The 25,259-nt window shown below is 42.5% G+C and overlaps 1 protein-coding gene across 1 annotated transcript in view; it reads left to right on the top strand.

Annotated features, from left to right (window-relative positions):
* TYRO3 (TYRO3 protein tyrosine kinase) overlaps window positions 1-5,309 on the top strand; it is a 31,446-nt gene extending 26,137 nt beyond the window's left edge. Inside the window, exon 21 of the transcript XR_004301016.1 lies at window positions 5,294-5,309. The gene's annotated coding sequence lies outside the window, so the exon portion shown is untranslated. The remainder of the gene's footprint in view (window positions 1-5,293) is intronic.
* Window positions 5,310-25,259: the final 19,950 nt, after the last annotated feature.

Below are 25,259 nucleotides of genomic sequence, written 5' to 3' on the forward strand. Positions count from 1 at the left end.
AACTTATCTTTTCACTTTTTTTTTTTTTTTTGGTACAGAAGTTTTAAATGTTAATGTAGTCAAATGTATTACTATTTTACTTTATAGCTTTTTGCGACTTGTTTAAGAAATTATTTCCTACCCCCGAGGTCATATAGTTGGTCTCCTATATATATATTTTAAAGATTTATTTATTTGAGAGACAGAGAGAGCAAGAGAGCATGGGGGAGGGGCAGAGGGAGAGGGAGAGAGAGTCCCAAGCAAATTCTGAGCTAAGCATAGAGCCTGATTCAGGGCTCCATCTCATGATCTGAAATCATGACCTGAGCCAAAACCGGGTCAGTTGCCCAACTGACTGAGCCATACAGGCGCCCCTGCTTTATATTCTTTTAAAAGTTTTGAAGATTTTCTTCTCAAATCAAGGTCTTTATCTGGAATTATCTTTGTGAATTGTATAAGGTAATTTCATTTTTTCTCCCATGCATATCTAATCCCAGCATCATTTACTGATCAGACAAGAGTAATTCAGTTAAAAAAAAAACAACATAACTATAGCCTGGGTGTGGATGGGTGGGTGTATAGATTTGGAGAGAGCTCTGAAGGGGGGAAATGTTTCCTAGGGCCCACCCAGGTCCAATCTGGGCTCAGGCACACTACCTAGATGGTGCTCTTGGTCCTGGTCCAACCCAAGCATCAGAGGGGGATTTAGAAAATTCTGAGGAAGGCATTTCTGGTCACCTAACCCCCTGTGGGACTGGTTCCAAACTGGGATTTCCCACCGGATTGGCATTTGTGGCCCCAGCCATTCCCAGCCACTAAGGGAAGGCACATCAAAGCGTGGACTCCCTGAAGCAGGCAAATGTCTGGGGCAGGGAGCTGACTTGGCAGGTCTAAGGGCTGTATTGACTAACATTATGGCTTTTTCCAGCCATTTTCCCTGGAGCTAAAAGCTCCATGGGTCTGTCTTCCAAGTTTTTACAGGGAAGAGTTTTTCCAAAATCTGATGTGTCACCAAATATCCAGCTTTCAAAATCTGTTTCTTTGTCACAGGCTGCCTTACCAGTAAGTCAGAACCCCATATTTTAGATTATTGTTATGGTAGCAACCCCATTTCCATGTACCAATTTCTACATTATTAGATTATAGGGTAAATTGATACAACAAAGAGACTACAAAATAGAGTGGCTCCAACCAAACAGGAGTTTCTTTCACTCTCATACAACTGTGTGGAGGTGAACAGTATCTAAGGTTTGTAGGCAGCTCTGTTCCAGCTGCTGATTGAGGGACCCAGGTTCCTTCCATCTTGTTGCCCCACATTTTCCTAAGCTGTTGACCTCTTAGGTGTGGTCAAAGCTGGGTTACTCATGCAACTACATTCTAGCCGCCGGTCTTTATGTCCGCGGCTTTCTGGTCTTCTTTGGTTGATTTCTCAGAAAGAACTTATGGGAACAGCAGTCTCTGAGTGTTTGCAGTATTCTTAACAGTTTCTCTGTAGCCTTTTTACTTGAAGCTCAGTTTGGTTGGATACAGAATCTGTGGTTCACATTTTCTGTCTTTGTCTTAAATATGTTACTCCATTACTTTCTGGATAAAGTGTTAACTAACAAAAAGTGTAATATTTTTTCCCCTTGGTCTTTTTTTTGCCTGGAATGTCAATAACCATTTATTTTTCTTCCAAGTCCAATAGTTTCAAGAGACCATTTATTGGCCTTTCTGGATCCATTTACCCAGATACATGGCATGCTCTTTCAATATATGATTCCAAGTTCTAGAGTAGAGCTCCCTTTTTGGTTGTATTCATATAGTGGCTTTAAAAAAATACGGGGTGCCTGGGTGGCTCAGTTGGTTGAGCATCTGATTCTTGGTTTCAACTCAGGTCATGATCTCAGGGTCGTGGGATCAAGCCCCGAGTAGGCCTTATATTTGCCTTATATTTTCTGAGATTTGCCTCTTCAGCTTCCCTCCTTACTTTTATTTGGACCTTCTTCCTATTTGTCCCTCTTCCTGGGATTTCATTCCCAGCAGTTTCTCCTCATTGAAGAGCTGAAGAGCTTTGTCCCTTGGAAGGAGATTTGTTTGTAGTTCTGAGAGCTTCTAGGACCCAGTCCACCCCATCACTATGAGACCTTATTGCATCTTTCTGGTCCTGTTGCACTCTTGGCCTGCTGGACCCTGCAGGATCCCCTCCTGGCTTCCACTGAGAGTTGCCGACTGGGGAGGGTATGCCTGCCTTTAGGGTTGTCAAAAGCTGAGTTCCTTCCCTTTGCCTCCCTCTGCACAGATTCTGATCCCACACAAGTCTCGTAGCTGACAGGGTTTATTCTTGCCAGCTTGAATTTGTGGATTCCGAGGAATGCCTTGCCACCCAGGTTTGTGGCGCTGTTATCCATGAGCCTTTCATTTGCCATCCTTGGTGCATTTTGCTGCCATGGTAGTCTTCCCTCACGCCACTAATTTTGCCATATATTGCATTTATTATCATCCAACCCTAAATCTTTTATTATTTACACACATTTCCTTTATAAACCAAGTAGACTACATCTCTGGACGCTTTTAAGAGCTACGTTTGTCAGTCTTTTCCCTTGGGTGGAAAAGCTGCCGCAGGCCCTGGCTATAAGCGCTGAGCCTGACTCTAGTTCCTGAGCTAGACTGAAGTAGTTTTTGTCCCCTAATGTGCCTGGCTGCCTCCCCTGCATCTCTGCTAGGATTCTCACAGCCTGGAGGCTTCAGTCCTGCTCATGACTTTATGTTTCTCTTCAGTTCAGGGCCACAGAGATTATAATCTTGCGTTTGAACTCAGCACTATCATTTTGGTGTTTTCTTTTTGTGTTTTATCTATCCCTGCTATGTATTTACAGCAGAAGGAGTGGCAAAAGAGTGAACTCGGAGAGCCATCTTGACTCAAAGTATCGCAAAAAACAGTTTTGAATGAACAATACACAATGAACTGACGAGGCACTGCGAGGACACAAAACTGAATAAAAAGTCCTGCTCTCAGAGAGCTAAGAATCTAGTGAAAGAGGGTGACCCACAACATACCATCATAAAACAGACTGACAACAGCTCTATTGGAAGTGATGAGTAGAGCTGTGAGCCCCCAGGAAGGAGCAAGGACTTGTGAGTGAGGGGGACAAGGAAGGCTCCTCAGAGGTAGTGGCTTTAGGACAGGAGTGGACATGGCAGTTTGGGGACTGCATCCTTGAAACTGGAGCAAAGGCTGCTTTGGTGGAGTGTGGAGGATGTATTGAAGGAAGATGCTGGAAGTTGGAGCACAGGTTGTGGAGTTCACACAGATTTAGTTCCAGTCCTGCCCCTGCCACTGACTAGAGGTGTGAGCCTGGACAGTTCACTTCATCTTTCTGAGCCTTATTTTCATCTATAGAAAGGGAATAGAGTATCCCTTGCCTCAGAGGGTTATAATGAGTATAATTGTTGGTAATGTATATAAAGACACAGTAAACTCTTAATAAGTAGTACCCATAACTTTATAAGCATTATGAAGGGCCTTGAATGTCAAGCTATTAACTTTTTTAAGGCTTGGTTAAGGTATAATTTACATGCAATAACAAACTAAGCACTTTGACTGCCACTTACTGGTCCTACTTCTGCTCTCTGGAGCAGTCCCTGGAATACTACCCAGACTGTGATAATCTTTGTAGTAGGCAGGGTAATGGCTCCAAAGATGCCTACTTGTTAATCTCAGGAACCTGTGAATATGTTAGGTAGAATGCCAAAGGAGAATTAAGATTACAGATTAAGTTTGCTGATCTACTACCCTGGAGCGGGCATATTATTCTGGATTATAAGAGAGTCTGTGTGGGTAGAAGAGGGAGGGCAGAAGAGGGAAAATCAGAGATGGTGTGAGAAGGACTCCCTGACTTTGCTGTATATGGCTTTGAAGATGGAAGGAGCCATGAGCAAAGGTTGTGGGCAACCTCTAGAAATTGGAAAATACCAGGAACCAGATTCCCTCCTGGAGCCTCCAAGAAATCAGCACTGCTAACACCTTGACTTTGGCCCAGTAAGACCTACTGTGGACTTCTGAGCTCCAGAACTGTAGATAATAAAAATGTGGTATTTTATTTTATTTATTTTATTTTAAAGAGTTTATTTACTTATTTATTTTAAACTAATCTCCATAACCAATGTGGGGCTCGAACTCACAACCCCGAGATCAAGAATCACACACTCTACTGTCTGAGCCAGCCACGTGCCCCAAATGCATGTTGTTTTAAACCACTAAATTTCTGGTAATTTGTTGTAGCAGAAATAGAAAACTAGTAGGGTCTTGAATAAATGCTTATTGACTCCCTGAATTAATGAATCAAAGACAAATCTGCTATCTTTTTCTTATAATGATACATCTAATTTTAGAGGAGAGAAAATTTAATTTGGATCATACTATCTCCCTGTAAGGTACTCATATCTTAAATAACATGGAATTCCTGGGGTGGTGCTAAAGTGATTCTGAGATTGATTGAAGAGTGAGTGTTCGTATTCCCCCCCAAATTCCTGTGTTGAAGGCTAATTCTCAATGTCAGAGTATTTGGAGGTGAGGCCTTTGGGAAGTGATTTGGTCATGAGGGTGGAACCCTTATGAATGGAATTAGTGTGCTTATAAAAGGGACTCCAGGGAGCTCCCTTGATCCTGCCAGCATAAGAGGACAGCAAGAAGATGACTCTTTATGAACCAGGAAGTGAGCCCTCACCAGACACTAAATCTGCTGGTGCCTTGACCTTGGACCCCCAGCCTCCAGAACCGTGAGAAATAGATCTCTGTTGTTTATGATCCCACCCAGTCTATGATATTCTGTTATAGCAGCATGAATGGATTAAAAAAGAGCTTGGGATAATTCCAGATTGGATGCACCATTGATATGATAATAATTTAAACCATATTCCCTTTGCTACGTCTCTGGGTGGGCCAACAGAAGGCACACTGACCCCCACAAAGCAGCTTGCTTTCTTCTCCCCTCTGGGTGACTTCTTGGGCAGTGTTCTCAAAGAGGCGGAGAGAGGAACATATCAGAGTCAGCTGAGTAATCTTACAAACTGTGAATGCCCACTACTCCCTTCTTTCTTGTCTACCCAAGCAATCTGCTCTGCCTTCTCCTCACCTTCCACACCCTTGAGAATCATTGTTTTAAAGCAAATGCTGTATGGGCAGAAGGGAGAAGTATACATGTAGGAATACACAAAGAGGATTCTTCGAATTGAAAAAGATCTCAAAAAAAAAAAAAAGATCCCATTCTCATTTAGAGCTTGTTCTAATTCTTATGCTATGTTTAAACTGTTGACTTTCTTCCATGGCCAGAACTTTCCCAGAGCACACAAAAGCCCCAGGAAGACTGAACCCAGCGGTGAGTTTCTTTCCTTTTGTTACTTTCTGTGTCACCTCCAGTCCTGGGAAGACCAGGTTCTATTAGCTAGTTTACCTCCTGGTTGCTAGGGAACCCTCCTGTCCTGCCTGGGACCCAGCCATTCCTATTTTGCTTTGGGCCAGGGTTTTGTGTCCCAGAGTTAGGAACTTCATTGTGCTATGTCTTATCTGGGTCTTTTTTTTTTTTTTTAAGTAGGCTCCATGCCCAGCATGGAACCCAAAACGGGGCTTGACCCCAAGACCCCGAGATCAAGGCCTGAGCTGAGATCAAGAGTTGGACGCTTAACCAGCTGAGCCACCCAGGTGACCCTTATCTGGGTCTTTAGTAAATGGATTGCCTTGGCTTCGGGCCTCTAATCTTGCAGAAGCCAGAAGCTTCCTTGCCTTTTGCTGGGGTTGTCAGGATCAGGACTTAATTTACTGACCCCTGTTAGCTCTCTGACTTGAAATACCCTGTCTGAAGCCCTTCTACCCCAGTATATCCTAGTCCCGTAAATAAAAAGGATTCTTGATGATCTTTAGGTTCTGTCTTAGCTCTGTGATTCTGGGATTGTTCTGTCTCTACCATGTTCTCCAGCCAAATTCTTAGAGTAATTTCATAGATGAAGTCAGATCTCTCTACTGGATTTTTCTAACCCGGTGTGCAGCTTATTTTCTCTAGAAGGTACTGCTGTCGGATAATTGCCATTTGCCCATGCTCTGACCATATAGTTTGCCTTTAGGGATCCTAGATACTTCTGTCACTATTAGTTGGGTAAAAAAAGTCTTCTCTCTGTTTGTCTTTTAGATTCTCTTCTCTTAGCTGTTCTGGCAGTTCCTCTGTTCCAACCCCAAGGCTGGCGACTCACACAACTCAGGTGAGGCTCATGGCCCTTAGTCCTGCCCATTCATTGCGGCAGCCCTTTTTCTTAGCTGCAAACAACCACTCAGTTGGGGTGAGGAAGTGGAAAATGGACTCCATAAGACCACAGTGTTGCCTTTTATAATACTTTAAAACAAACGTTAAACTAGAATATAATCAGCTCCCAACACCAGAAAGGGCATCTTTCTCTACAAGGAGATGTGTGCATGTGCTCACCTCTGTTGTGGTGGCCTCAGGACAGCATTTTGGCACCATGCAGGAGCAGAAGTATGCAGAAGATGTGTTCAGCCCAGCACTGTCCCTTCCTGAGGTTCTTCAGAGTAGAGGAGCTTATCCTGAACCATATTCCTTTCCGGCGATCGAGAAGTGGCCTATGTCCCTCCCAGTCTTTAGTTCCAGCACTGACATTCCTCCCACTGGCACTATCGCAGGGAACTCTTGACCCTTGAGTGAGACCACATTGGATTCCCTGTAGGTTTAGGTTATGTTCCATCTATCAGGGGTCCCAGATTCAACCTGATTCCAATTCAGCATTTCTAGGGGTTTAAAATCAATTCTGCCTTTCTATCACTGGACCAGGGATTTTTCTAGGACCATCTGGACTCTCTGGAGTTGCTGCCAATAGGACAGCAGGGGAACTCCAGACCAGCCCAGGCTGATTGGCCCTCGGATATCAGTGTGGTATCCTGTGATGTCTTCCCCTCACCAGGTCAGTCAACCACAGCCTGTTCCTTGGGTTTCAGAGCCCTTGCAGTGGAGCTGTTTGGTTCCTCCAGGAGCACAGGAGGAACACAGTGAGGAGGAGGAGTGGGGAGAGAAAGACTCATGCAGAAGAGGGAGAGGAAGTGAGTGATGCTGAGGGAGGGAGAAAAAGGCAAATAGCAACAGCAGCAGGAGCAGAAAAAAAATTGGGAATGTGAGGGCGGGAGGGAAAGGCAGAAGGGCAGGGTTCTGCTCATAACAATATTAACCCAAATTCCGGGGTAACATTTTATAGTGACCCATGAAATGTGCGTAGAAAATAAGGAAGGAAGTTTGCAGTTTTAATCAATGATAAAGGCCAGTGTTTCCATGGTCCCCAACCCTGGGAAGAGCTGTGGGCTAACTTCCCGGGTTTCCTCTGCAACACGCCTGGGAGTTCAGAACTGGGGAGATTAGCAGAGCCAAGTGGCTTTGCTGCCCTCCTGCACTCCCACACAGTCAGAGGGTCCCCTGTGTCACAAAGGTTGAGATGCCAACAGCTCTCTGAAGACAGTTCACTTTATCTCTTTCTTTCTTGAATTTTCCCATTCGACTTGCTTTGTGTCCTCTTTTGTGGACACTCTTGACTCAAAAACACTTTCTCTGGCCTTTTCACTAGAGTGCTGCAAAGATCGGATCAGCTCTCCTAAAATGCTTTGTGTATCGCAAATTACAACACAAGTATTAATTGTGATGGCTGTAACCTCGGACGAAGTTGCTTTCCCAAAACACAAGCTTGCTGTCCCTCATTCTGATTGTCAGAAAGGGTGCTATTGGTATGCTTTCAGAATTTCCCTATCTCCTCGGTCAGCAGGAAATGTTAATGTGAACTTGGAAAACGACTGCTGGATCACTGGGGTGGACATGAAGTCTGTCCTCTCAGTTGGTCTTGTTTTTGGCTCTGTGGACAAGGGTCTACCTGGCATATTCACAACTCACAGCCTTGCTCTCCATTCAGTTAAGCAGGTATTCTAGGGCCAAATTCATGGATTCAGGCTCTGCATATCCATTTAGAATAAGTCTACTTGGGCCCAGAACATCTGGACCCCATGTAAATATTGAGTGTGTGTATATGTGTGTCAGGGGCGTGAACGTGAAATTTTTATAGAAATAAATCACGGAGTGGTGAGGAGGGCTTTCCCTATGATTATGGTGAGATAACTCTAAGCCAATAGGAGCGTAGAACAAGGTGACTGAGAGAAAAGAAGAGCTGATTTCTGATAGAAATGTAAAGACCAAATTTTATGTAGCTAAGCAGTGACTAAGAGGGAATTAAATATGATGTAAACACTCAAAAAGAGGGTTTTAGCCTGTCTAAGAGCAAAAGTAACAGGGGAAAGACAGACTTTTATAATCTATAGGTATCGGTCTTCAGGACAATATAGAATCTTCTGGAAAAGACATGAAGAGAGCTTAAGTTTAGATGGCATGATCACAAGTCTTCCTCAATCTGTGATTTACTTGTGCATGTGGAGGTATAACATCTCTCTCTGATTAGAAACAGTAATTAGAACACTGCCTTCTTTTGCTTCAAGAGAGTAGTTCCTGATACATGAGGGGCCCCAAGGACTGGGGCTGGATAACAATGGTAAGTTGTTAATGGAATGGTTTTGACTGTCTAAACTGTGTCTACTTTCGTGCCAGGCACTGCTGATCTCTCCTGAGCCTTCACGAGGTACAGTGAGAGACACTGTAGGCTTCATGTCCCAGTAAAGGACTAGATGTTGCCATTCATCACTCTTATGTCTGTCCACAAAGAATGAAGTAGGTCTAAAAGTACCCCTCAGTCCCTCTGAACTGACCTCTGCTGGAGGTCTCTCAGTTGCCCCCAGTTTAGCTCTTTCCCCCTCACTGTGAGGAATTAGTCTTCCCTCCGAGGCCGCCAGGAGGAGACAGAGAGCACGCCCGCCTGGGTGATGCCGGGGGCAGTCTTGCTGCACTGGGGTTTGTAAAACTTCCCCCTACTTCCTTCCTCTGACAGCAAATGCAGAGGTTAGTGAGCTCCAAGTTTGTCTCCCAGAGTGGGGAGGAGAGAAAGGAGGGAAGGGAGACAGCATATCAAAATGCACTTCCAAAACGAAAATGATTTCTGTAGCACATGGTGCTACCGAGGGAGAGGTGATGACAGCCTCCTCCCATTTCAGGAACAGTTCCCAGAGTTGTCCGTAGGCGGATTCACATGACACATTCTTAAACCCAATTCCATTCTGTGCTGTGTTTGCTCCTTGTTGGCGTCTCAGGAACAATGGATCTCTACATCTTTGTATCTGAGTTTGATTCCCCACTGGTTGTGTAGCTGAACATCTAGGCTGCCCGGCTTGTAATGTATGTGTGCCAGTTATTTATCCTTTTGAGTCATGAAACCTCATCAAGCTAGCTCTGCCTGTGCGTGTGAACTGGAATATTGAATGGTGCGTACGTCCACACGTCAAGAGAATTATTATTAAGAAGTTGCTAGTTCTTCACGTGTTTCGATGTGAAAAAATACTAATGCATATTGCTGGAGGAAGTAATAACAATGATGCAAATTTGCCTGGAAACTCTTCTGAATCCAATTTGCCTTTCTGTGAAATAAAATTTGGGTTGTGGCATTTTTTGATTGATGTCTCTATATGAGGAGGTTTTTGGCTTTTTAGTGTTGCTGCTTTTCTGTTCTCACTGCTCTGAGAATCTTTGCCAACACACCACTGACATTTGAGGAAGAGAATAGAGACAGTTTGGCTTCTTGTAAATTCTTCTGTTTCCTTGGTGATGTAAATAATTATGGAACATATAAAAAGTTTTTAGCAAATTCAAATTTGGTTTTGAAAAAGCAGGTTTGTTACCTGTGGTAAGGGCTCCAGGAACAATCTCAGCAAGAAATTGTCTTTTCCTCTTTAACTCACTTTTTTATTATTATTTTTTAAAGATTTTATTTATTTATTTGAGAGAGAGAGACACAGCGAGAGAGGGAACACAAGCAGAGGGAGAGGGAGAGGGAGAAGCAGGCTTCCCGCTGAGCAGGGAGCCCGATGCAGGGCTTGATCCCAGGACCCCGGGACCATGACCCGAGCGGAAGGCAGCCGCTCAACGACTGAGTCACCCAGGTGCCCCTTTAACTCACTTCAAATTAGAAAATCTTCCCTGAAAGACAGGGCCTACGGAGACCCCAAGTCTAACGGCAATATGAGATCTGCGTTTTATGAGGTTCAGTAAAATCGCCCAGGTGTGTGGGTGGCTTCAAGACCCCAGCTCTGACAGGACAATTCCCTGCCATCTTCAGCTTTACTAGGAGACTCCTGTCCAATGGGCAGACCCAGAGCCCAGGAACTTGAAAGGAAAGGCTGAATCACGTATAACTGAGTGAGGAATTACAAGGAGTGAGGAATCTTCAAGGGGAGAGGTTCTGTTTGCAGGAGAAAATAACCGACTACCACTCAGGAAGAGCTCTGACTGGGTTGGCAAACTCCATTAAGTGTCTGCGTTCTGCTCAGGTCGTGATCCCAGGGTCCTGAGATCAAATCCCACAGAGGGCTCCCTGCTCTGGCAGGAAGCCTGCTTCTCCCTCTTCCTCTGCAGCTCCCGCTGCTTGTGCTTCCTCTCTCTCTCTGTCAAATAAATTAAAACCAACAACAAAACAAAACAAAAAACAACAACAAAAAAGGAAGAGGTCTGACTTTAACAGAGCCCTCGGTAGCATATTTTTCACGCTGGCTCTTGTAAAGTTTCTTACATTCATCAAGTCCCCAGTTTCCCTTTTTCCTTCTTTTCTCACTGCTTCCTCTTTCAATCTTGACAAATCGCCCTTCTCCCTTCACACGTCATGGGGAGAAATATGAGCTCTGCTATTTATTACCTTTGTCATGCTGTTGAAGTTACTTCGCTCCTCAGTGAGTCTTCAACTGTAAATGGGGATAACAATGCAACGCCCCTTATGAGGATGTGCGTTAACCTGTGCAGATGAAATGCGTTAACATACAAAAATTGTTGTTGTTATTGTTGTTTTTAAGATTTTATTTATTTATTTGACAGAGAGAGACACGGCGAGAGAGGGAACACAAGCAGGGGGGAGTGGGAGAGGGAGAAGCAGGCTTCCCGCCGAGCAGGGAGCCCGATGCGGAGCTCGATCCCAGGACCCTGGGATCATGACCTGAGCCGAAGGCAGCCGCTTAACGACGGAGCCACCCAGGCGCCCCCCTACAAAAATTGTTTAGGCCCGTGCCATGGCGAATGCTTAGTAAATGAGAGCTCTTAATATCACTGAGAAGACAGAGGCCAATACCGCGGACTCCATCCAGACTCCTCTCTACCTCAAAAAAAATCTCTCACTCTCTGTCCTTACCTCAGAGTACAAGACTGGCTTATTGTCGAAGTCGGTGCCCTCCACCTGTGCCTGGATTCCATCGGTTCCGATCTCCTCAAGGGAACCTGTTGCCTGAATTCTCTTCTCCCTCACATTTTAAATGGATTCCTTTTTCCTCGCTCGCTTTTCGGATTTTGAAAAAGGGCTCCATATGACCCCACTCTCTTTAAGCTACTGTCCCCTTTTCCTCCTCCTTTGACTGCCAAACCCAGTGAGGCTCCATGTCTTCCTGACGCATCCTCTCATTCTCCCTCTGCCATCTGGCTCTTTCCCCGCGCCCCCACTCTCACATGGCTGCGTCGATGGTCACTCGACTCCAGACTCAGAGGACTGCTTTCGGTTTCTGTCCTCTGGCTTCTTTGCAGGGGTCAGTATTGCTGACTGTCCTCTGCTCTGAGGAGTTGTCTCCTCTCTTGGCCTGTGTGCAAGTCTGTTGTGCGGCGGCTTTTCCTTCCCTGTGGCCTCGTTGTCTAATGCCTTTTACACGTTCCATTTCTGTCTATGCTCCTCAGGTGTAGGCTTAGAGAGAGGGTCAACGTGCAACCTCTTGATCTGTCTCTATACTCTTACACTTCGATCTCCTTTTTTATTTTTATTTATTTATTTTTTTAATTTTTTTTAAAAAGATTTTATTTATTTATTTGAGAGAGAGAATGAGATAGAGAGAGCATGAGAGGGGGGAGGGTCAGAGAGAGAAGCAGACTCCCTGCTGAGCAGGGAGCCCGATGCGGGACTCGATCCCGGGACTCCAGGATCATGACCTGAGCCGAAAGCAGTCGCTTAACCAACTGAGCCACCCAGGCGCCCTCCTTTTTTTTTTTTTTAAATTAATTAATTTATTTGACAGAGAGAGAGTGAGTGCACACAAGCAGGGGGAGCGGCAGGCAGAGGGAGAGGGAGAGGCAGACTCCCCGCTGAGCAGGGAGCGGATGCGGGGCTCGATCCCAGGACCCTGGGATCATGATCTGAGCGGAAGGCAGACGCTTAACCGACTGAGCCTCCCAGGAGCTCTGTTTGATCTCCTTTTTGTCTCATGCTTTACCATTATACCTCTAAGTATGGCTCCTTCCTCATTGTTTGTACTTTGCAGTCTTATCGTGCATCAGGCTTGCTCTCTGTTTTGGCTATGCTGACCTTCTTTTAGTTTCGTGAAGGTGCTGCGGCCTGACAGAGGATTTTTGTTATTGGTGTTTTCACTTGCACTCATCTTTATCCTAATTGTAATCTCTTTCTCTTTTTAATTTTGAGATGTAATTCACATACTGCAACATTCACCCTTTTACAGTAGACAATTCAGTGGATTTCAGTGTATTCATAAAGTTGTGCAATCATCATCAGTATCTCATTCCAGAACATTTTCATCACCTTAAAAAGAAACTCTATGTCCTTTAGCAGGCACTCCCTTTCCCCTTCCCTCCTGGCAATCACTAATCTACTTTCTGTCTCTATGCTATAGGCTTTTTACACATGCTATTCCTTTGCTTAGAGCCTCCCCCCACCCACCCTCAACTTCTACTCTTCCTTCAGCAATCAGTACCAACTTCCTTGAGCAGGTCAATTCCTCCTGCTGTATATATTTCATAGGAATATGTACCTCTTTGCAGTATTTATTATAAATTGCAATTTTATATTTATTTATTTTCTTTTTAAAAAAATTTTATTTTATTATGTTATGTTAATCACCATACATTACATCATTAGTTTTTGATGTAGTGTTCCATGATTCATTGTTTGCGTATAACACCCAGTGCTCCATTCAATACATGCCCTCTTTAATACCCATCACCAGGCTAACCCATCCCCTCACCCCCTGCCCTCTAGAACCCTCACTTTGTTTCTCAGAGTCCATAGTCTCTCATGGTTCGTCTCCCCCTCTGATTTTCCCCCCTTCATTTTTCCTTTCCTACTATCTTCTCTCTCTCTCTCTTTTTTTTTTTTAACATATAATGTATTATTTGTTTCAGAGGTCAATTTTATATTTATTTAAAGAATTCTTTGATTTAGATCTGTCACTTCAATAAGTCTCATGAAGGCAAAAACTATATATTTTTTGTAGGGGGGAGAGAGGCATTCAAAAATGAATAAAATTCGGGCGCCCGGGTGGCTTAGTTGGTTAAGTGTCTGCCTTCGGCTCAGGTCATGACCCTAGAGTCCTAGTATCAAGTCCCACATTGGGTGTCCCCGCTCAGTGGGAAGTCTGCTTCTCCCTCTGACTCTCCCCCCTCTCATGCTTTCTCTCTCTCACTCTCTCTCTTTCAAATAAACAAATAAAATCTTTAAAAAATGAATAAAATCTGTATCTCCATTTATAACACTGTTTCACTTGAATGTAATAGTATGACACCCAACATGGCTAAGACAAAATTCATTACTTCTCCCCAAAGCAATTCCTCCTTCATGCTTACCCATTTAATAATGCTTCCTCATTCTCTAGGGTACACAGGCTCAGTTTCTTGAAGATATTCGATTCCTTCTCTCTCTTGTCTCCAACATTCAGGACGCTTCAAATCCTTAAGTCCTCTGGATTCTTTTGTAAGTCCTTAATGCTCAGTAAACATTTACTGATAATGACTGAATTTTGGAGATATCTATAGTGAAGGAAATCGTTGCAGCCATGATGTGGGATGAGCCTTTAGAGACTGCCAAAGGGGTGTGTGAGAGAGAGGGGAGGGGGAGAAAAGCAGGTAGTGGGGGATGACAGTGGATGGAGACTCAAGAGACACCAATACCACAGAAGGCTGGAAAAGACCAGTAAAATAATGAGAGGAGCAAAAGGAGCTCCTGGCTAATATATAATAATTCATTCATCATTTACTGAGTGTTTACTACCTGCCCAGTAGTTAGATTATGGTGACACAAAAATGAATCAGAAGTTGTCTCTTTCCTGAAGAAAGTCAGAGTCTAGTAGAGAAACATGAAAACAAAAATTTACACTAGAATATGGTAAGTATTATAGTAAAAGTATTCACAAAGTGTTCTTCGAGCAAGAGCAGGTAGTGACTAAGACTGTCTCAGCATAGGGATGGGTAAAGGTGGGTGTCACAGGATGACTGGGACTTTGGCAGTCTGAGATCAGGAGTGACATGCTGGGAAGAGAGAACAACCTCAAAGAGTCTGGGCCTGTGTGGAACTGCAAATCATTTTATTTAGCTTTAGTGTAAATGATGGAAAGGGAATATACTGGAAATTCAGGCTGGGACTACCTTGTGAAGAGTCTCCTAGCAAGCTGAGGATCTTAGTCTTTATATTCTAGCTAATAGAGAGTCATCAAAGTTTTGTTTTGTTTTTTTTCTTACATCAACTTCATTAAGTATAATTTACATACATTATGATATATAGATTTCAAGTCTATGGTTTAAAAAATTTTGATAAATATATATATCCTTATCACTGCTACCCCAATCAAGATATAGAACATTTCCATCACTCCTGAAAATCCACTTGTGTTTTGCAATTGATACCACTTCTTCCCCAAGGCAACTATTGATGATTTTTCTAATTCTATATGTTTTGGTTATTTATTAATATGTAAAACACCCCCAAACCTAGTGACTTAAAACAATAAAAATCATTTATTTGCTCATTGATATTGCAACTTAGGGTTTTGTGGAATCAATTTGTCTCTGCTTTCTGTGACATCAGCTGAGATAGTCTGAATGAGGCTGGAGAATCCACTTCCAAGATGACTCACTCACATGGCTGGCAAGTTGGGATTGGCTCTTGGCTGGGAGTGCAGCTAGGACTGCCAGTAAGAGACTTTGTTCCTCTTCCACATGGTTCTTTGGACTTCCTCACAGCATGGGTTCCAAGAAGGAGAAGCTGCTAGTCCTTTTAAAAACTAGACCCCAGGGGCGCCTGGGTGGCTCAATCGTTAAGCATTTGCCTTCGGTTCAGGTCATGATCCCAGGGTCCTGGGATCGAGCCCCACATCGGACTCCCTGCTCCGCGGGAAGCCTGCTTCTCTCTCTCCCACTCCCACTGCTTCTGTTCCCTCTCTCGCTGTGTCTCTCTGTCAAATAAATAAATAAAATCTTAAAAAAAAAAATTATAAAAAAAACTAGACCCCAGACTGGTACAGTATCACTTCTGCCATATTCTATAGGTCAAAGGAGTCATGGGTCGCTCTGGGTCGCTCCGTTGGTTAAGCAACTGAGTCTTGATTTCAGCTCAGGTCATGATCTCAGGGTCATGGGATCAAGCCAAGCCCCACATCAGGCTCCATGCTGAGCTGGAGCCTGCTTAAGATGCTCTCTCTCCCTCCTACTTGTGTTCTTTCTCTCTCTCTCTCCCTCAAAAAACAAAAACAAAAACAAAAAACAGTCACAGAGCCAGCCCAAATTCAATTTTAGGATATGTGCTGCCGAAGCGAGCACAAGCCAGCCCAAATTCAAAGGGGTGGAAAAATTAATCTCACTTTTCAGTGAGGATAGTGGCAAAGAATTTGAGCCATCTTTTTTTTTTTCTTTTTAATATTTTATTTATTTATTTGAGAGAGAGTGAGAGTGAGCAAGCATGAGCAGGGAGGGGCAGAGGGAGAGGGAGAAGCAGGTTCCCGCTGAGCGCAAAACCCAATGAGGGGCTTGATCCCCGAACTCCAGGATCATGACTTGAGCCAAAGGCAGACGCTTAACCGATTGAGCCACCCAGGCGCCCCTTGGGCCATCTTTATACGAGCATATCATGGATTAGTTTTGTTGGTTCTAGGATGTCATATAAATGGAATCATATAGTGTGGATTATTATATACCTGGCTTCTTTTGTTCAACATGTGTTTTGAGATTCCTCCATGTTGTTACATACATCAGTAGTTCATTCTTTTTTATTATTGAGTAATGGTTTATGGATAATCAATCTGTTTATCCATTTTTCTGTTGATGGACATTTGGGTTATTTCTAGTTTTTGTTTATTATGAATAAAGTTGGTATAAAAATTCTTATACAACGCCTCTTTTATAATCTTTAAGTTCTTTTTTAAAAATTTAAATTCAGTCACTTAACATATAATGTATTATTTGTTTCAGGGGTACAGGTCTGTGATTTATCAGTCTTATATAATACCCAGTGCTCATTACAACACACACCCTCCCCAATGTCCATCACCCAGTTACCCCATCCCTCTATCCCCCTCCCCTCCTGCAACCCTCAGTTTGTTTCCTGTGATTAAGAGTATTTTATGGTTTGTCTACCTCTCTGGTTTCGTCTTGTACAACACCTCTTTTTGAAGATACATGTTTTCATTTCTCTTGAGTAAATACCTAGAAGTTGAATTTCTGGTTCATAGAGTAGGTGTATGTTAAAATTTTTTATTTTATTTTATTTTTTAAAAGCAATCTCGGGGCACCTGGGTGGCTCATTCAGTTAAGTGCCTGCCTTCAGCTCAGGTCATGATCTCAGGGTCCTGGGATCAAGCCCTGAGGTGGGCTCTCTGCTTAGTGGGGAGTCTGCTTCTCTCTCTCACTCTCCCTCTGTGCTCTCTCTCAAATAAATAAATAAAATCTTAAAAAAAAAATAAAGCAATCTCTTGACACTGGGGGAGGGGGGCGTGGCTTGAACTCATGACCCCCATAGGAGTTACATGCCCTACAGACTGAGCCAGCCAGGTGCCCTGCTATATGTTACAATTTAAGCAATTGTTAAACCGCTTTCCAAAGGATGGTTACCGTTTTATACTCCTGGCAACAGCGTATGAGAGTTTCAGTTGCTCCAAATCTAGCCAACCCTAGTTATTGTCAAGTTTTTAAATTTTAGACATTCTAGGGGGTATGAGTGGTATCTCACTGTCGTTTTAATTTGTACCTCCATGATAATAGTATTTTGCATCTTTTCATATCCTTATTAGCAATTTGTAGATATTTTTTGTTGTGTCAGTTCAAGGCTTTTGCCCATCTAAAAAAATATTGTGTTGCTGTCTTATTATTGAGTTATTAGGGGTTCTTTTTTTTTTTTAAAGATTTTATTTATTTATTTGAGAGAGAAAGAATGAGACAGAGAGAGAGCATGAAAGGGGGGAGGGTCAGAGGGAGAAGCGGACTCCCTGCTGAGCAGGGAGCCCGATGCGGGACTCGATCCCGGGACTCCAGGATCATGACCTGAGCTGAAGGCAGTCGCTTAACCAACTGAGCCACCCAGGCACCCGAGTTATTAGGGGTTCTTTCTGTGTTCCAAATATTTGTCCTTTGTCAGATGTCTGTATTGTGACTACATATTAATGGAGTAGAAGACAATATTATTAAGGTATTAGTTATTCACAGTTACGGAGTCAGTGCAATTCCAATTAAAATACCAGGGGTGGGGGTCATAGAAATTGACAAGCTGATTCTAACATTTATGTGGAAATACAAAGGACCTAGAATAGTCAAAACAATTTTGAAAAGGGTGCCTGGCTGGTTCAGTTGGTAGAGCATCTGACTCTTGATCTTGAGGTCATGAGTTTGAGTCCCATGTTGGGTATAAAGATTACTTAAAAAAGAAAAAAAAAAAAAACTTGACCTCAAGACTTACTATACAGCTACAGAAATCAAGGTAGCATGGCATTAGTACATGGAAAAATAAACAGGTCAATGAAACAAAATAGAGTCTAGAAATAGACCCAAACATATGTAGTCAATTGATTTTTGAAAAAGGATGTTGTGGTAGGCAGCCTCTAAGATGACCTCCAATGATTCGTACCTCCTGGTATTCATACCCTTATGTGATCTCCCTTTGGGTGAGGGCTGACGGAAGTAACAGGTGTTACTTCTGGGATTAGCTTTAGAAAAGACTCTGGCTTACATCTTGGGCACACTTTTTCTCTCTTGGGTGGCTTGCTACTGGTAAAGAGCTAGCTGACATGTTGTAAAGCAGCCTTGTAGAGAAACCCATGTGGCAAGGGATCAATGTCTGCCAAGAACCACAAGAATGAGCTTGGAAGCAGGCTCTGCTTCCCTTCAATCAAGCCTTCAGATGAGCTCCAGTCCTGGCCGATAGCTTGACTGCAACCTCATGAGAAACTTTCTTCCAGAGGCACCCAGGTAAACAGTGCCCAGATTCCTTAACCACAGAAAGTATAAGGTAATAAATATTTGCTCTTTAAACCTAGTAGGTCTGGGGTAATTTGTTACACAGTGGTAGGTAACTAATACAGGTACCAAGGTAACTCAAAGGGGGGAAAAGTCTTCAACAAATAGTGTTGAATCAACTTGATATTTTTATGGGGGGAAAAAAAAATGAACCTCAACCCCGACCTCACACCATACACTGATATTAATTTGAGGTAGATATTAGACCTAAATGTAAAGGCTAAAACTATAATACTCCTGCAAAAAACAGAGAAGAAAATCTTTATAACTTTGGGTAGGCAAAGATTTCTTAGATAAGATACAAAACTAACCATTAAAGAAAAGGTCAATAAATGGACTTTATCAATGGTTTTTAAATTAAGGCATTCTATGATGAGATCTGTGCTTCAGAAAAGTAAGATATATCTGGGAGCAGTCTAGATGGCTGTTTCTCTTTCTGCGTCACACACACAAATGCTCAATACTAATAATCATTGGAAATGGTCACGTTCAGTGAAGTTGAAATGGTAAATGAGTATCAGACACATCAGTCTTAGCTTATATATTCATTTATTCCTTCTTCCTGTCAAGAAATATCTGCTGACTTTTTAAAATTGTGGTAAAATATATATAACATAAAATTTACCATCCTATTTCTAAGTGTATAGTTCAGTAGTGTGAAGTATATTTGCAGTTTTGTACAACCAGTCTCCGGAACTCTTTTTTTTTTTTTTAAAGATTTTATTTATTTATTTGACACAGCGAAAGAGGGAACACAAGCAGGGGGAGCAGGAGAGGGAGGAGCAGGCTTCCCGCCGAGCAGGGAGCCCGATGCGGGGCTCAATCCCAGGACCCTGGGATCATGACCTGAGCCGAAGGCTGACGCTTAACGATTGACCCACCCAGGCGCCCCTACTTTCTGTCTCTATTAATTTGACTACTTTAGATACTTTGTATAAGTGGAAACATAAAGTATTTGTCTTTTTGTGACTGGCTTATTTCATATACTACAATACCCTCAAGATTCATCTGTGTTGTAACGTGCGTCAGATTTTCACTCTTTTTTAAGGCTGAATAGTATTCTATTATATGTATATACTACATTTTGCTTATCCATTCATCTGTCCATGAACATTTGGGTTGTTTCTATCTTTTGACTATTCTGAAGAATGCTGCTATGAATCGGGGTGTACAAATATCTCTTCAACACCCTACTTTCAATTCTTTTAAATACACATTCAGAAGTGGAATTGCTGGATTATACGGTAATATACTTTTGTTTTTTTTAGGGACTGCCATACTGTCTTCCATAGTGGCTGCACCATTTTACACTTCTACTAACAATGCACTAAGGTTTCAATATCTCCATTTCCTTGCCAACACTTGTTATTTTCTGTTTTTATTTATCTATTTTTTTGTGGGGGAGGGGCAGAGGGAGATGGAGAGAGAGGATCTTAAGCAGGCTCTATGTCCAGTGTAGAGCCTGATGTTTGGCTCGATCTCATGACCCTGAGGTCACAGCTTGAGCCGAAATCAAGAGTCAGATGCTGGGCGCCTGGGTGGCTCAGTTGTTAAGCGTTTGCCTTCGGCTCAGGTCATGATCCCAGGGTCCTGGGATCGAGCCCCGCATCGGGCTCCCTGCTCCGCGGGAAGCCTGCTTATCCCTCTCCCACTCCCCCTGCTTGTGCTCCCTCTCTCGCTGTGTCTCTCTCTGTCAAATAAATAAATAAAATCTTAAAAAAAAAAAAAGAGTCAGATGCTAAAAAAAAAAAATCAGATACTTAACCTACTGAGCCTCCCAGGTGCCCCTATTTTCTGTTAAAAAATTTTTTATTTTTAAATAGTAACCATCCTAAGAGGTGTGAAGTGGTATCTCATTGTGTTTTTGATTTGCATTTCCCTAATGATCAGGGATGTTGAGTACATTTTAATGGGTTTATTGGCCATTTGTATATCTTCTTTGGGGAAATGTCTATTCAAAGCCTTTGCCCAGTTTTTTTTTTAAAGATCTTTTATTTATTTGAGAGACAGAGAGCACGAGCAGGGGGAGGGGCAGAGGGAGAGGGAGAAGCAGACTTCATGATGAGCAGGGAGCCCGATGTGGGACTCCATTCCATGACCCCAAGATCATGACCTGAGCCAAAGTCAGACAGTTAACCAACTGAGCTACCCAGGTGTCCCCTTGGCCCATTTCTTAATTGAGTTTTTGTTGTTGTTGTTGAATTGGAGTTCTTTGTTTATTCTGGATATTAAAGTTTTATCAGATATATAGTTTGCAGGTATGTTTTCACTTGCTGTATTTTATATGCCAGATACTTTTCAGGATGCTGAGAATACAGAGGAGGCTTCTACTCTCATCTTGGGTAGAGGCAGAAGGGAAACAATAAAATAAGGTCCTTTGAGAAAATGAGAACTGCCATAAAGAAAATAAAATGGGGTGAGGGGTGCATGGCTGGCTCAGTTGGAAGAGCATGTGACTCTTTTTCTTTTGGTAAAGATTTTATTTTTTTGACAGAAAGAGATAGTGAGAACAGGAACACAAGCAGGGGGAGTGGGAGAGGGAGAAGCAGGCCCCCTATGGAACAGGAAGCCCAATACAGGGCTCGATCCCAGGACCCCGGGACCATGACCTGAGCCGAAGGCAGACGCTTAATGACTGAGCCACCCAGGCGCCCCAGCATGTGACTCTTGATCTCAGGGTTGTGAGTTCAAGCCCCATGTTGGGTGTAGAGATTATAAATGAATAAACTTTTATTTATTTATTTTTTAAAAAATGTTTATTTATTTATTTGAGAGAGAGAGAGCACAAGCAGGGGGAACAACAGAAGGAGAGGGAGAAGCAGGCTCCCCGCTGAGCAGGGAGCCCGATGCAGCGCTGGACCCACGGACCCCGGGATCATGACCTGAGACGAAGGCAGACGCTTAACCGACTGAGCCACCCAGGCGCCCCAAATAAATAAACTTTTTAAAAAAGAAAAAAAATGGGGTGATAAAATAGAGATGACCAGTGGGTGAAGGCAGTCCCCTTTATTTTTTTATTTTTATTTTTTATTTTTTTTAAAGATTTTATTTATTTATTTGAGAGAGAGAATGAGAGACAGAGAGCATGAGAGGGAGGAGGGTCAGAGGGAGAAGCAGACTCCGTGCCGAGCAGGGAGCCCGATGCGGGACTCGATCCCGGGACTCCAGGATCATGACCTGAGCCGAAGGCAGTTGCTTAACCAACTGAGCCACCCAGGCGCCCTAGGGCAGTCCCCTTTAGATAGGGTAGTCAGTTAAGACTTTTCTCTTAGAAAGTTACATTTGAGCTGATGAGAATCACAGAGTAAGGATGATAACAATGATCAAGGGTGCACAAACCACAACAATGATAAGGAGGTAAGGGCCAGATCAGTTAGGTTCACAGGTCAAGGTAAACTGTGAATTTTACCTTAAGTGTAATATGAAACATTGGCCATTTTCAAAGAGAGGAGTCACAAGATCTCACTAATATTTTTAAAAGATCACTTTTGCTGGTCTGTGAAGAATGATTATGTAGTTAGGGGAGATGAAAAGCAAGATTCCAATGATTGTTCTTTCTTCGGGCTCTTTTTTTATATCACAATCAGGCAATTGTCCCCCACATTCTCTTATGTTTCTAAATTTATATCACATCATGGTCATTGGCAATTGGAGTCTTCCTTAATAAAATGGACTTCTAGCAACTTCCTCCATTTCTATATCATTCAGTGTGTCCTAGGTTACATGTGCTAACTGACAATCCCAAATCCCAGTGTCTCAAAACAACATAAGTCCTTTCTTGTTCATACTACATATTCACTCTTAGTTGGCTGGGGATATCTGCTCTGTGTCATCCATTTTATGGGACCAAGGCTGATAGAGTAACCACCAGTTGAAGCATTGTTGGTAGCTGTGGCAAAAGGAAAGGGAAAATGGGTAATTGCACATTGGTATTTAAACCTTCCTAGAAGTAATACATGTTACTTCCACTCACATTCATTGCCAAGTGAATAGTCACTCCTAACTTCAAAAGAGCAAGAAAAACAATTATATCATGTTCTAGGAAGTTGGGTGAACCAGAAATATTTGAGAATAGCATAAATGTCTACAATTACTTCCAAGATCACTGCTAATACTCTTCAGCACTCAGTAAAATATCTGTCCAAAACATACAGACTTTATAACTTCCTGTATTCTATAATTAGATATATTTGTTTATATTAAAGAAATTATTTCACTCATTCTTACTAAGAGCATTCCCCGTGTAGGACATTACAAACCTTTCAGTGGTCTATTGTAAAACAATAGAGATGACAGGTGTATTCTGAAATCAACTTTAACATGCTATTACCATTATAATGAAATCTCTATATTTGTAGGGTCTCATAAAGATAGCGGTTGAACTAATGAAATGGTGTAAGAAATGGAAAGTAGGGTTTGGACTTACAAGATGTTTAAGCATTAGAAGCAGCAGAACTTTGTGACCATTTGAATGTGGAAAACAGGTAAGAAAGAGCAGTGAAGGATAACGGAGGTTTCCTAGACTGAAAGACTTCTTGGAATGGTGGTGTCATTGCCCATGTAAGGGAATGCAGTAGTAGCTGGTGTGTGGAGTGAACGGTTGGAAAATTAGTTTGACTTTGGAAATATTAAATTTCAGATGTCTGTGGGAAACTCTGCCTTAGCTAAATCCTCTTTTTGTTAGAAATTTATGAAGGTATTGGAAAAGAAACCACTGGAAGGAGACTGGGAATGGAGCATCTAAAACATTGTGTTATATAAGTGAAGAGTGAACTTTGAGGATGTCTTTACTCTGAGGTATGTAAATGTAAACATTTTTTAACCTACTTGAAGCAAAGGCACAGGTGCCCCCTCCACTCTCTATTTCTGTATCATCATTATTTTACTTCAGTAATGTCTACAGTTCAGCATTTTAACATGTTAAGAGAAAAAAAACTTGAAATGAAGGCAGGAGATAATGTAACAATATGCACCAACAGATGGACAACAGTCACCAAAGAGTCTAAAAAAGATCTGCAGTGTAAAAATCTGTTAGTGTGCCTCTAGCACTGTCTAGGGGAGAAACAGAATAGTGGAGAAAAAAGAATTCAAGAGTGTGCTGTGTTGGATAGAGTACAGGCTCCTGGTTAGAATACAACCTTTACCACTAACTAGTACACACATTTACAGAATGCCTCCTATGCATCAGGGACTGTGACAGGTGTTTTAAATATTTTTATCTCAGAATCATCATGACAATCCAAGACTAGGATTGGCCATAGTTTGCAGTTAAAGGTACTGAGGCTCAGAAAGTTAAAAAACCTGTTTAAGGTCGAAGTACAGTAAATGGGAGAACTGCAGGTTCACCCAGATGGGCCTGACTTCAACAACTGGGCTCTTTCACCTATAGCCAGTAGACCCCAAACCTAGTTGTGCACCACAATCACTGGAGAACATGTTAAAACACATTTTCCAGTTTCCCATTCAAGACAGTTTTAGGAGATGGTAATATTAGAATAGTACTTTGCTCTCATGGTTGTTGTTAGGATTAAATGTAATCAAGTATATTGGAGTGTTTTATTAACTTCAAGTTTAACATAGTTATGCTTATAATTTAAAGGTTTTATTCATTTTTGTAACAGATTTTTTAAAAAAGGTAATCTTTCCACCCAACATGGAGCTCCAACCTACAACTGTGAGATCAGGAGTTACATGCTCTAGCCACTGAGCCAGCCAGGGGCCCCTTAACAGTTTTATAAAATGCGATCAACTAATTCCCTTTCTTTTGTTTTTCTAGTCAGAAAATAATTTTCTGATTATTAATTAGGCTTATCAAATATCTTAAAGTCAGAAAAGTGTGCCCAAAACTGTGTGTTTTGGCTCAGTAACATTATGAATTAATACATTTATTTTTTTTTTTAAGATTTTTATTTATTTATTTGACACACAGAGAGACAGTGAGAGAGGGAACACAAGCAGCGGGAGTGGGAGAGGGAGAAGCAGGCTTCCCGCTGAGCTGGGAGCCTGATGTGGGGTTCCATCCCAGGACCCTGGGATCATGACCTGAGCCGAAGGCAGACGCTTAACGACTGAGCCACCCAGGCGCCCCAATACATTTAATTTCTAGTTTATAAATCGGCACTCTTGTGAGTCTGACCAGCGCTAGTCAAATTCCCCAAGCTTAATCATCCCTTTGTTAACTGAAAAAATAGCTTTGAAATCAGAATAGCTGAGGAATGGAGTTCAAAGCAAAAGAGGTATGAATTGTTCTAACTGGTGGCTTCATGGGATTAAAATATCAGGGTTTGTCCTGGAGGTTGGTCTGTGACTACTACAAAATTAACTCATTCTGATCTAAGATCACCTTTTCTCACCGTTAGCAGATGGTGTTTTTCTCGGGTCCAATATACCATAGCTAGAGCGGGTTGAACCAGAAACTACAATAGGGCCACATCTCTGGCCCCTTTAAAATGCCTCCTGCTTCTTCCACCCCCACTCTCACCAACAATAGCAGTAACGTTACCATGAAAAGTTTGGTCTTCTATCCTAAGAGAAACTCCAAGTATTATTTCCACTTCCTACTGGGTTTTGTAGTTAAGTTGTATTTAAATTAGCATTCTTTTCCACTAACCATGAAAGGCTGATAGTTTCGTAGTAGGCAAATACTCTTGTTGTTTTGTTGCAATATTCACAAAGGCACTCAACAGGCACTTACTAAATGCATACTCCATGAAGAAAGGTTAAGCGGTTTCCCCAAGACCACACAGATGAACAAGTGGGGAAAAAGGGGCACTGAAAGTGCCTGCTCTATCCAGTCACGCTCCGATAACTACTCAAACCGCCTCACTCCCAGCCCAAGAACCCGGCTTTCAAGGGGACATGAAAGGAACACCCCGGAGGTGAGAGCCAGGAAATCGG

Source organism: Phoca vitulina, unplaced genomic scaffold (genome assembly GCF_004348235.1).
Source record: "Phoca vitulina isolate PV1807 unplaced genomic scaffold, GSC_HSeal_1.0 scaffold20, whole genome shotgun sequence".
NCBI lineage: Eukaryota > Metazoa > Chordata > Mammalia > Carnivora > Phocidae > Phoca > Phoca vitulina.